This window comes from Ipomoea nil, unplaced genomic scaffold, assembly GCF_001879475.1.
Source record: "Ipomoea nil cultivar Tokyo-kokei standard unplaced genomic scaffold, Asagao_1.1 scaffold2510, whole genome shotgun sequence".
NCBI classification, from domain to species: domain Eukaryota; kingdom Viridiplantae; phylum Streptophyta; class Magnoliopsida; order Solanales; family Convolvulaceae; genus Ipomoea; species Ipomoea nil.
In genome coordinates, this window is record NW_017618938.1 from 646,899 (window position 1) to 660,969 (window position 14,071).

A 14,071-nucleotide genomic window follows, 5' to 3' on the forward strand; every position below is an offset into this window, starting at 1 on the left:
CTTAATCCTGATCCTTTTTGACCTTGAAACTTGCCAAGCTTTCCAGTTTGTCTTTGTTTTACCTGTTGCAACAATTTAGAAAAACCTTTAGTTAAAAAGACTACTGAATCATCACTTACCTCATCTGGATCAGAAACAGCTCCAGCGTCTTCTACAGTGAATGCTACGGTTTTCCCTTTTGTTTCAGGTCTGCCTAAGATTTCCATCTCATAAGTTTGTGGGCTTCCCATCAATTGTTGTACCGTTTTCTTTTCCCATCCATCGTGCTCCTGAATGGCTGTAACTTTCATTCGAAACCTTGGAGGGAGTGAGCGAAGAATCTTTTTGACGAGTCGTTCTTGAGTGATTGGTTCGCCTAGAATGCTTGCCCTATTGGCTAGTTCTTGTACCCGAGCATGAAAATCCACTATGGTTTCATCATCTTTCATCTTTAGATCTTCAAAGTCGGTTTGAACCATTTGGAGTTTGGATTGTTTAACTGATGCAGTTCCTTCATAGGTAGTTTCTAGGGCTTCCCCGGCTTCTTTGGCCGAATCACATCCTGCAACAATGGTAAATTGACTCTCATGCATTAAAGAAAATATAGTATCTAACGCTTTATGATTGAAGTTTGCGGTAGTCATCTCAGTCTTTGTCCATTCTGCTTCTGGTTTGAGGACTGGAGGATCTCTTGTATTGTCTCCATCTTTGGTGGGATGAGACCAACCAGTGAGAACAGCCCTCCAGACCCTCTCCCCTTGAGCTCGTAGATGCATTTTGGTGCGGGCCTTCCAGTACGCATAGTTGTCACCTGTTAGCTCAAGAGGTGCTCTATGTCGTTCCATTCTGTAAGACTCAATGCACAGTGAGCAACAAGTAAACCAGATAAACAAAATAAGAGACAGATAATGAGATCTTGAGTTCAAAAAACACGTGATAGCCAGATCGGTTAGACTAGTAATTTAAGTCCCCGGGCTCTGATACCAATTGAAAAAGCACGTGAGTCTTGAATGCAAGATAAAGCCTTTAGAACATTTAATTTATTTCAATTATAACGCTGGACTAGATGAAAACATATTCCAGATATAATAAAGAACATGAAATAAATAACAGTAAAAGAAAGCATGCACCAGGATATGTTCACGCAGTTCGGAGCCTCACTCCTACGTCTGCGGGGCCACTCACATCAACCCAAATCCACTATGATGAAAAAACGGATTACAAAAGGATAGTTAATTACACTCTACAGTATAACCTATAACTACTCCAGAACCTACTCCAGTGGATCCGATGTGCAGGCGTTCTTCATTGCTTCATGATCTGATTGCAAGATCTTCTTCACACACAACAGTACAGGATATCTTTGGTATAGATGCACCAAGATTTCAGTGTAAAACTTTTTGAAAGAGTGCGCAATTTTTAATGCTAATTAAGATAGCATTATATATAGGTTGTAAATGATGCTTTGATCCTCAAAGTATGCACTCTTCCATTCCTTGAATTCGGCTGCTCCATTAGATCTAGATCTCCCCATTGATAGGGTCTTGAATAAATACTTTGAACAAGCTTTATACCTCCTGGATAACTTCCTTGCGCTGATCCAATCAACTACTCTAGACGTGTGACTAATCCAGCAACTAATCCAGGACTACTTTGACAACTAATCTAAGCCAATAAAACAGAGGTTTAAATGTGCAATATATTTACACTTACAATACTCTTATAGTTTAAAAAAATATTAAATCTATATGAAAGAAATAAGTTTTTAATTATGAAATAGATACCTTAATTGCCTCTTAAAACACTACAAGCATGTAGTTTTCCATCTGATAAGACAGTTTGTCTGAATCCTCTGAGTATATGTTTCCAAGTGTGTATACTACTTTGTCTACCACTATGGATACTTGACTTATTCAAAATAATAACATTTTAATGTAATTACAATTTATAAGTTAAATATATACAGTTAAACCAATAGACTCCAAACTAATAATTATATGCTAATTGGTAGTTTCTACTTTTGTATAGAATAATGTAGGACATACCATAATGTATTCCTCTTAGACAATTTATCAAGCAGGCACAAGCTAAACAGTGACTCAAGCTCAATCGAAAGAATTATTAGACAATCATGGGATTCAACTGCAAAGTCCAAGTTAGCATATAGGGGAATACTTACAATGTAATATGATGTCAATGAGTTCACATTAACATAATTCTATCAGTGTTGAACTTCCAATTTTGAAATACACAAATTCTCCTGCACAAATTCATTATACTAAGTTAGACACTGCCTCAAAAAGCTTATGTATGCCAATGTTAATTTCAACTTAATTAAAATTCAATTAACTAACCAACTTACACTAACAGAGCTTTCTCGTGCGTTATAGTTGTTCCTGTAATATCAAACAGATTTGTTAGGCAAAGTATGTCGCCCATAGATTTAAGGTATACCAGAATGTTCACTCCCAAAATATATAAAAACATATTAATCAGAAAAATGTATATATTACAATCTATGCTAGGTGTCAACTATTTATGATTAACCACAAGATATTTTGTGGTTTAATAATGGGAAAGGTTAACAGCACACATAAACTTTTCAGCTTCTCTATGTGCTTGAAAACATGAATAATTAAGTCAATTAGATGTTTTTTTCAAGACAAGCCAAAGAAATGACTCAATAAATAAGACAACCTTCACAACATTATTGAATTTACCACTATTCTTCTGATTCTTCTTTAAGACAAAGAACTCATCCTACCAAAATCACAAACCATGAGGAAGATCACATCTTCATACACCATTGGAGCAAAGAGGAAGCATGGTCATCAAAACAAAGGTATTTCCCGAAACTAAACACTTAACTACACTGATTACAGTTAACTTTATGCATATAATAATTCATATGATAGCTAAACCTAGGCTTTTAGGATTAGAAACAACTTATCTGTAAATCAAATGTATTTCTACGAGTCTGACCACATCCTGTGTGCAAAGAACAGTCTCCTCCCAATTAATTAATCTGCAATAACAATAAGAAAAATGATATTAACACTAACCCTAAGCCCTAGGTTTGTATTTAAATACGAGAATAATCGGCACAATCAATAAAAATTGATATAGAACACAAAAATCAATAGTAGTTTGAATACTTAGCTCAAAAAGTATTCCGATTTGAGATCAAATCGACGATTGCCTCTTCTACTGATGTTATCGGTGTTTTGTTGATAGATCTCGGTCCAGAATCAGACCTAATCGAAACGATTCTCTGTAACCCTAAACTCTGCTTCATTTTGCAATATGAGATGATTGCATGTCGCAGATTTGTGTTCAACACTGTGTAATCTTCATTGTGAAGGTGTTTATAGCGAATCCCAACAAAACATGAAATCAAGAACCTAACAAATGCTTTTTCCGAAATGAAATAAACTCTAAAATGTTGTGAAATTACCAGAAATTAGAAAACATACACTCAGAATTCCAGATTGCCTCTCGGATCTCTAAGGTTTCTATAGAGAGATAAAGGGTTTCTTCATAGTGCTATGGTGTAGAATTTGAGAGTGAGAGATGCTTAAGAATCACGGTCGAAATTGGAGATCACCGGTGATTCTTAAGACTGGGATAGCGAGAGAGAGAGAGAGAGAGAGAGAGAGAGAGAGAGAGAGAGAGAGAGAGAGAGAGAGGGGGGTAGGTCTCTAATCAGACAGTGAGGTCAACAACGCATATTAGGTAACAATAGTCAGGTTCAGCATAAAATCCACTTATCTATTATCTATTATCTTGAATTATATTATATGCACAATATTATTATTTATCTATTTATTTATATAAAAAATGAAGGGAACATTTACTAACATTATTTAGTAATATTATTATTTCATAAAACTTAATCTAATATGTATAAAATTCTACTTAGTGACATTATTTTAGAATGTATATATGCTCATTGTTTTAATGTATATATGCTCATTGTTTTAACATAAGTTTGTTATTTTAGGGTGTTTTTTAGTGTATATATGCTCATTGTTTTAATGTCACTCTTCGTTTCGTTTATATGAATATGAGATTATATGAATTTAATTAGATACGCTTTTCTTAATATTCTTAGTTTTTGGAGTATTATAATTACTATTTTTAAATAATTAAATAATAATAATATATCATAAATTACTATAATAAATGTTTATTTTTGTGGTTCATGGTATTACATGGAGAAAATGAAGCTGTAATATGTAATGAAAATGCTGGATCGTCGTCAAAAAATACATTTGGTAATATGTCAAATCATAGGAGATTATTCGGTGTATTCCAAGATTCACTTGAAACACACTGTTGTTATGAATGGTGAGCAACTCATTTTGTCTACATGTAATATTTTTTAATTCAAGCCTAAACTTAAAACAAGTAATAACCATTAAAACTAGAGTCATTTAAAGTCTAAACTTAGTCTTTTAGATTACTGTTACTGTATATAACAATATAAATCTGAGTTCTATAACATGTTTACTGACTGTTAGGCATCACGAAACTATATAAAAGCTTACAAATACCAGACTTACTCATTGTTTTGTAAATTAAATCTCTACAAAAATGAACGTGTTAAGCTGAAATAGAATAAGCAAATACCAGACAATGTTAATTTCGAGTGACTGAGCGAGCCACCATAGTAAGGATTGATGGCTTTTGTGAGTCACCATGCTAGATCTGTTGATGAAAACAAGTATATTTACTTAGATTTGTAAAATCAACATAATGCTCTGAAGAACAAACCTAGATTGCGTTAAAAAGGTCCAAAGATATTGATATGAACCAAGATCTCTGTGAAACGGTAGGATACAGAGGCATGCATTGTGGTTGAAGATCATAGAACTCCAAGCTTAGAATTAGGAAAGTACAATGAACAATCGCCATCCTTGAGTTAAATTTGAGGACAATACTTACACAAGAGAGCAATAAATCTGTTAAAGGAAGAAATTGAGCAAGAGAAATTGAATCGTTGTCCAGAAATAATAAAGTCAGGTTTTCCCCATCACTTCTCATCTCAACAAGAAGGAAGAAACTTCTCGCATACTTCATGATAGGTTTCTAAATGTACAACTCCATATATATTACTATAATTATGTAATTATATTATATATTATTATAAATTATAAAGGTGTAATAATATATGTAAGTTTCCTATGTGAAGCAACAATTGTTCGAATTATATATATATATATATATATATATATATATACACACACATACACACACACATTATAGTATATTATATATAATATAAGTGGAAATTGACATTATATTATTTGTTAGAATTTTACTTTTTGCAAATCTTGACTGTGCAAATCATTATAAGTTCGTTCTAATATTTAGGGTTTCAGGTCTACCAAATCATTGAATTTTAATTTCGTTCTAACCTGTTAGTTCCTTTAGGGAAAGGTAGGTTAAAGTCCTAACCCTATCATGTTTCTATGTCTTATATTTGACTCTAATATTGGGTTTGATGTGAGTAGCCTTGCTGATAGAGAATTCCATTCTCCAACGAGAAGTATTAATTTTTTCTCCAGTCTTAGCTGTAGCAATGCAAATGATGGCTCAACAAGTCAACCATTTGAGGTGGTTACTATCAGTGATTTATATGACAAACAAGAGGTACTACTTAAAAACTAAAATCTGACTTTAATCTTGATGCTATGGTTTTTTGCAGGGACCTATGCTGACTTAATTTAAGTCAGTGGCTTGAAGACTAACTTAGAAAGTATGCCACTGTCATTGATTTACAATGTAGATGGTTTGAACTAACTGTCAGACAAGATTATATTTTTCTGTTTGCAGTAGAAAAATAAACATAGAATGCAAGTACCACACAAACTCTGAAGTCAATCCTATCTTCCTATATAAGTAAGCTGATGGGAGTACTATGAGGACAAGATTAAAAGGCACAATGTACACCAATAGTGGCTAGAGAAGAAGTTTTTTAAATTACTTAGATTAGTTTTTATCTAATCTAAGTGTACATTAGATCTATACTGTATTTTACATATTAGCAAGCAAATTGATGTGGAATACAAATAGAAATCATGTAATTGTTATAAATACAGGAACTCATTTTGAGTCATGCAAATAGAAGTGTGTCAAGAAACATGTAAATACAAATACAAATATTTCATGAGTGATAGAATTAACACTTAAAATCACATCTGAGCAACCAATTTGTAAAAACAAACACTTACTACATGAATCTTTAAATGTTAAATCACACATACCTAATGTGAAGTGAAAACTCCATATTTAGAGTTGGAGAGCATTATTAATAAGATCTGTTGAAAAAATAAGCAAAAACAGTGTTTCTGAGTGTAATCAATGAACACTTAAAGTAAGATTTGAGCAAACAAATTGTGTTAGTAAACCTTTACTAAATGAAAGTTTAGTAGTTGAATCACAAATACCTAAAATGTAGTTGAAACACTATATTTAGATTTGGAGAAAAGCAATAGGGGTATTAATACTGTAAAAAAAAAAAAAAAAAAAAAAAAAAAAAAAAAAAAAAAGCAGTTAGAATGAGTGAATCAATTAAACCAATGCATTCTTCCTATATTCTAAAGGAAGGAAAATAAAAGGCACATACCACAGACCTGTCACAACATGGGAATTGAAATATATGCAGGCTAATTCAACGTAGATAGTCTTGAGATCCTTTAATAGCACTGCATTATAAATAAAAAAAAAAAAAAAAAAAAAAAAAAAAAAAAAACCACTTAAAAAGAGTTAACTGTTTTGTCCCAACTAAAAAGCATATTAATCAGTAACTAAAATGGTAAGATTATGCAAACCTAATGGACAAAACTACAATTCTAAACAGTCTACACACATCACTGTTTAATAATACTGCATTATAAATAAAAGAACCACTTAATGGCTAGGAGCTCATCCTTTTGACAAGTGTATATATACAAAATACACTCTCTGGGCATGCTATATAATTTGGTATGTTCCTCGCCCTGCAAGAGTTCATTAAAAAAGAGCTTAAATTCACATTAATACAAACTGTTAAATCCAGATTATGCAACTGTTATATCAAAAACTTGCAGAACTCTAAAAAAAATGCACATAGGAAATAGATATGTAAAAGTATGCTCATATGTCTACTACTAATCTACTATCTAATGAATTGTGAATCGAATAAAGGATAAACGATTTCTACATTGTAAAAATTGGTGGGCAAAGTGGATTTACAGTGAAAACAATCTACCAGACCAGTCTACAGAGAAATCGGGCATACATATTTATATGCATACTGTAACCAGATTATAAACAGTGTTTTAACATAGCTTCTAGGGTTCTATAGAGCTGAAAATTAGGGTACAATTCGAAAAGAGAACTATGGATTTTAACAATGATAGTATGAAAGTTAACTTCTATGAACAATTCAACCTAGAAATTGAACAAATTTTGTAGCAAATCGTAGTTTAAAACGGCGAATCCAGCAAATATACTAACCAATACTGAATATACTAACCTCAGTATGAGATTCATAGACAAAAATGTTCTGCAAGTGCTTTTGAATTAACTATTTTCGAAGATCTATACTGTAATTGATTGTAATAGTAACCAAAATACACCACTGGAGTATAACTATTGATTGCTTAGTTCTGCATGTGTTTTTGAATTAACTATTTCCGAAGATCTATTTAGAACCCTAACTATGAATAGATTGTATGAATTTTACCTTTAACAGACAAATCAATCTCGAAATTGAAGGAAAGAACTACGAAATCGCCGTATAAAATCGCAATTTCACAGTGGGTTTGAACCTGCTCCGATGTCTCCATATGTTGCTACAGTTGTCTCTGTTGATGTTTGAGCTGGTGTCTCCATACGTTGCTACAGTTGTCTCTGTTGATGTTTGAGCTGGAGTAGAGAATGTAGTGTGGTTTCTGAAATGGCAAATGGTGATGAGATCTGAAATGACAAATGGTGATGAGAACTTCTGGAAACCGCAGAGAGGAAGAGAGCATTAGGAAATGGAGATGGAAATGGATGCTCGTGCGTGGTTCAGACGGGTTGGGGGCTTTTTAGGGTCATTATTATTATTATTATTATTATTATTATTATTATTATTATTATTATTATTAGGGAAAATTGTGGTAGACAAGTATTATTAAAATTATTAGTATTAATATTATTGTTAATAGGAAAAATTGTATTTTTTGTCCTTAAGTGAGCATTATTATTATTATTAACAAAGTCAAAAAATAGTAACACCAATGAAAATTTAAGAATGAAAAGTGTAACACTAATGAAAATTTAGGGATGAAAAGTGAGCTTGATCAACACTTAGAAATGAATTCTACAATTAACATATAACTTATCGACGAAAAGTGTAATTTTTCCTTATTAATATGCTATTATTGTTATATTATTAATTATTAATTATTCATATTATTGTATACTATAATTCATTTTTTTAGATTAACAACAAAAAGGGATTGAAAATATTGATATGTATCGATTCAATACAGTTAGTATTTCACCTACAAACGTTATTTATTGTGAAATTTTCAATCGTTTGTAATTTTTATTCTTATTTATAATAAAACTATTAATTCCATAGTCTTTTCCATAGTCTTTTTTTTTTTAATGCTACTGACTCTATTACATTGTAATTCCATAGTCTTACTTTTAATTAAAAGTTTTCTTTCAATATGTTAGCTATATAATTAAAGTTGTTATTTCAAATTTATATTAAAATTTCAGTATGATGTAATCTATTTCAATTATACATATTAATATTTTTGTATGTGCAATTTCCATAGATATTTTTTTATTGCAAGTACATTTAAATTATTTGAAAGAAATATTTTTTGCATTAAATTTTGAGAATAATTGCTTGATTTTATTTTTTTAAAAGTATTTTTAGTCTCATCAACAATAGCATTATTTAATTTTATGTCGTGCATCACATAGCGACCACGAGTGACCATTAATCACTCAATGATCACAAATGACCTCGAATGGCCACATATGACATTAACTCTTTTTAGTAATTACCCAGCTTAAATATCTATATATATATATATATATATATATATAAAAGAAATTTAATAACATTAATATTTTTAATAACATAACATATTAACATGATTTTAATATTTCAAATATTTAGTCCGGATGCACGGGTGAAATACTAGTGAATAAACTAAAACCAAAGGAGACATCATCCTCTTACTTTGTATCAAGAAGAGAATCTCCCCCATACTATTCGCAATAAACCTCATGGATGTAGCTTCTCCAATAATCTCCCTCTCCTCCAATGGAAGAAGGATTGTCTGCTTCTCCCACTCCATTGACCTCTCCCACCTCCATATATCTACCCAGTCGGGCCAGGTTGTGAAGGTTTCAGAGGCATTTTGTGGGCAAAGAATGTTAATGAAAGCTAGGCGACCATTCAACTTCATCCATGTCAGCCCACCCTGACGATGCTGCAGTGAGTGATACTCAAATGGGAATGCTATAGATGTGATAAAACTCTCCGTTGCAATATCTATTGCAGCTATCTTTGGTTCAATACTCGGGCTCTCCATTAATTCAGGAATCAAATAGATAATCCCATGAATGTGGACGGCAGTGTGGATGTATCCAGTGATGGCGTAATCGATCTCTCTCCATAGCTTGTCCACTCCCACAGTTAAAACATACGGCTGATCAAACACCCGCGGGCAACCATTATCATAGCACACCTCCACCACCGACTTGAAAATCTTGTACCTTTCCGAAACCGAGTGTAGACACGGGAGCTGTAATACAGTGCCGTACAGCCGGCCGGCCAACCAAGGATCGGAAGACAAATACGCCTTCCGGTATTAAGGTCGAAGACGGCTTCGTCTCCCGATGGCGATTCGTGGCAGAGACACATCTTGCCATTGGCAGAACATACAAAACCTGCTTGTATATCCAAACGCTGGGCAGTGTCGGCTTGGAGCTGAGGTTCCCATGGCTTTCTTCACCGTAACTCACGGAGTATAAATTTAAATCGCGGGGTGTTGTGGATGGGAGAGCGACGAGGATTCTGAACGCGAATCTTGGCTCCGGTACGAAGGAATAAAAGAATTTGGAGGTGCATCTGAATTGCACTGCTGATTTGGCCGGAAGACCAGTGAGAATTTTGAGAAGAATCTCTCGTGGAAGAGAGGTTATGGAAGTAGAAGGAGAAGTTGAAGGTTTATTCATCTGTCTTTTGAAGTTTGATCTTCGCAAATTCAATCAAGAATGGAGATTTCAGCATCCTCCCACATGCTCTGTTGGGTCCGAGTGTGAGATTCGTAAATTCAATCAAGAATGGAGATTTCAGCATCCTCCCACATGCTCTGTTGGGTCGTGTGAGAGGCCCTTAGGATTGGGAATGCAGCCTTTTGAGGTAAGAATGGAGATTTTCAGATTTATTAGGTGTGATACAGAAGTTGATATCAAGTAAAACACACAAAGTCATTGTGTCAAATCTCAATACATATAAAACAATGTTATTAAAAAGAAATAAAATCAATGCAATAAGATTAAAGCCATAAGATTTCAGCCAATCACATTGTTCTATTTTTTCGCTCAAACTTTTGGCATTTTTTTTTTAATTTTTTTAATTAAAAAAGCTAGATATCTCGGCCTACAAAATTTGGCTCAATTAAATCAAGATCTAATCGCTGAGATTTTAAGTTGCAAAAGTTGAGTAATTAAGGAGTAATTAAGTTGTCTTTTGGACTTCCAAGGCAACGCAGGTAATTATGGTTTGCAGCTAATTATGGTTTCATTGTATATGCAACCGATGATAATCAGAATTGATTTACAAAGAGAAATTCTATTTGCACCACCTATTTTGCTATTTACACTCCCTATTTATTAGGTGTAATAGCTTTTTTACAACTTCACTTTTTTACAATTTCAAGATACTTTATACTCACTTTTGATCAAAGGGTGGTGCAAATTGCACCACCCTTTACAAATTTGAAATGCTAAGGCACAACATTATAAATACATGCACTATCAGCCATTCATTAGTTCATCTCATTTACAACTTCTGAAAATAGACTTTCATTACAATACAAACACCACAAGATATGGATCCTTGCCAGCGACATATCTCCATTGAAAACAACTTCAGCCATCAAATTCAGATTGGTTCGTACACACCAAGTAGCAGAAAGGAGGGGCAGTGAGTCTAGCCATCAAACTCAGATTGGTTCGTACATACCAAGTAGCAGAAAGGAGGGGCAGTGAGTCTATCAAATCAAAAGAGTGCATATTTCACGAGTTAAGGTAGAAGTTAACAGTAAGTGTTTCTAAGGTTTCAGTCTGTTTTTTAGTTTATTCTAATCTCTTCATATATTAATATACTCTGATTGTGAAAGCTGGTGAGGTCAAGATATGCTCATCTTATGATGCCACACATCCGTTGAATCAAAATATACCAGAAATTGAGAATTTCAAGAAAAGGTGAGTCCTATCTTATCAGATTATTGAACTCAACAATTAGGCCCCGTCTCAGAACTAATATTTTTTTTCTCTATGTAATCTAATGTGTTTATTTATTTATTTGTTGTACTAATCTGTCATTTAAATTGGGACTAAAAAGAAAAAAGGGTAGACATTATTAACTGGAAACACAGAAAAAACAGATATAATCTATGTCCAACTTTATGTAAAATTGATAATCATACCATCACAGCATGTTCCCCTTAGCTTTAGTAATGGTCTTCACATCATCAAGTTTTGAGAAAAATGTATGAATGTTGTTCTTTTTTTGCTTCATCATGAATTTGTGCTTATCAAAAGAATAATCAACACTTTCTATGAGAGCACGTATACTGCAAAGCCAAATATTTTATTCAAAGGAAAAGAACAAAGAGAAACAGTTGAATGTACTCAATTTTATCTGGCTTTATATCACGGACGGTGTAAAAGTCCTCTGGCATGCATGTACTCAATTTGATTAATCTGAAAAAAGAAAAAGAGAATTAATAGGATAATCACAAATGGATAATAGATGAAGCATAGCTTGCAGGTAAAAAAGAATGCATAACATGTGTTTAGCTAATAACTACATACTATGATACAGTTGTTAGAGAGAACTTCCTATTGCAGTAGTTGAAGAGATCTTCCAAACTTGGACCATGGAGATCAATGACCATAGTGTTGCATTCACCCTCAGTGTAGCATTTTTATCTTTACTAGATGAAAATGATTAAATAACAGACAATCTTGTATGAAATACTTACCCAAAAACGAAAAAAAACTTAACAAAAACATGCATATGCAGGAAACAGAGGAGTGAAGAATGCAGAACAACCGATATTTGAGAGTGCAAAGAAGATTAACAAAAGAGGGTACTAAGAGGTTACTTCCTCCTTGGAGAAGCATATAAATTTTGTTATCAATGTGAAGGTGTGGTTTTCAGGTATTGACATGGGGGATTTCCAATGAGGAGTCCATGCAATATCATTTTGCTTCTATTCAAACTTATAATCAGTAGTTTCTCTCCTAACAGTAAGATTGGAGAAGGTGGATATGGTGCTGTATACAAGGTAAAACATTTGACTGGATCTACAACATCAATATATACATATGCTCATCTTAGTATTCCATCCTAATTGTTTCTTGATATATAACTAATTAATACTAGGGAATGCTTCCAAGTGGACAAGAAATAGCATAGAAAGGCTATCCAGGAGTTCAGGACAAGGAGAAAAAGAATTCAAGAACGTTGAAGTAGAAGCATTTCATATTTCATATTTAAGGGTCAAATTCATAAGACTTTTTGCTCATATTTAAAAAAATATTTAAGTAAATAAAAAAAAGGTTTTTCTTTATGGATCAGAGTAATAGAATTACTGGATTCTACTAATTTAGAGCCAAAAAAAAATAGAGATAAATAATCGTATGCATCATACTAATATGTCAAAATAGCAGATTAATTGAGCAATACAAAGACTAATTTCCTTAGCATGTACAGACGAAGAAATCAATTTTTAGGCAGATTAGCCTAGATTTGAGCTATGAATGTACTTATCTTTAGGAAAATTTCCTTAACCCTTTTTTAGAGAAGGGTTTAGACTTCTTAATCTTTCTGCATGTATAGGTCCAAGTGTTTCCAGAGCTCATATCTTCCTATATTGACTTTCGGATGTAGCAAGGTTAGGGTTTTGATGTAACGAACAACATTATATGTTTGTTAGTCGAAAGTGAAGAAATCATACTTGTGTAGAATCTGCCTCTATAGCCATTGAAGATGACATATGCTGGTCGAACAATTTAGGGCTTAGACGGAATGTGCATGTACTATTTATTTAGGTTTTGCGATGTGTAATTTTCGGAATTAAAAGGTGTGAACAAAGAAAATTGAATATATATTTAGAAATTCAAAGTTCTGGTTTACATATCAAGTATCAATGCGGTGTGGGTACATGTCTCTGGATATCCTCTGATTCTTCAATTGGTGCCTTGAACACTCCACCATTGAAGGGCCTCCGGGTTTCAAGTGGCTTGATCTTCAAAGAAGGGCTTGTATATATAGCTTGTTCTTCTTGAAGGGCCTCCGGGTTCAAATGGCTTGATCTTCAATGGAGGTTTGGATCAATAGGCATAGGCATGATCATTATGGAGGAGAGACTTCTACTTTCAGTATCACATTTTTATTGTGATCCTGAATAATATTTTTCTAGATGTTTACATCACTTTTCCTAGGATGTGTGAGATTACATAGAAATGAGAGCTCCTATTTATAGCTGTAGGATAGAGAGTTTTGATAAGCTCAAACTCTTTTGATATTATCTAATTAACAAATTAGATAATATCAATATTATCCAAAATATTTCAAATATATTCAAATATACTAATATTGATAAATAATCAATATTTATCAAAATTTAAGTGTCTACAAATGCCCCCTCGAGACTTGCTTGTACACCACTTGAGAGCATATAAAACTTGAAAGTATGTAGTGCAAGAAAGTCTCGACACTACAACTTAAAGATATAAGGCCGTTTCAACTCGTGCCAAGGAGCCTTGAAAGATATGAGGCCGTTTTAACTCGTGCCAAGGAGTA

General features: G+C 33.0%; 3 long non-coding RNA genes across 3 annotated transcripts; 1 reads left to right on the forward strand and 2 right to left on the reverse strand.

Moving 5' to 3' along the window:
* Positions 1-2,074: 2,074 nt before the first annotated feature.
* On the reverse strand, positions 2,075-3,099 carry LOC109153563. The gene is made up of 2 exons (XR_002049537.1): positions 2,342-3,099; positions 2,075-2,239 (listed from the first exon to the last, which is right to left on the reverse strand). It is a non-coding gene; the product is annotated as an uncharacterized LOC109153563 (long non-coding RNA).
* A 3,120-nt stretch (positions 3,100-6,219) lies between these two features.
* LOC109153564 lies at positions 6,220-8,004 on the reverse strand. The gene is made up of 5 exons (XR_002049538.1): positions 7,709-8,004; positions 6,889-6,980; positions 6,615-6,686; positions 6,429-6,487; positions 6,220-6,299 (listed from the first exon to the last, which is right to left on the reverse strand). It is a non-coding gene; the product is annotated as an uncharacterized LOC109153564 (long non-coding RNA).
* A 3,190-nt stretch (positions 8,005-11,194) lies between these two features.
* LOC109153592 lies at positions 11,195-13,230 on the forward strand. The gene is made up of 4 exons (XR_002049542.1): positions 11,195-11,286; positions 11,379-11,463; positions 12,287-12,551; positions 12,650-13,230. It is a non-coding gene; the product is annotated as an uncharacterized LOC109153592 (long non-coding RNA).
* Positions 13,231-14,071: the final 841 nt, after the last annotated feature.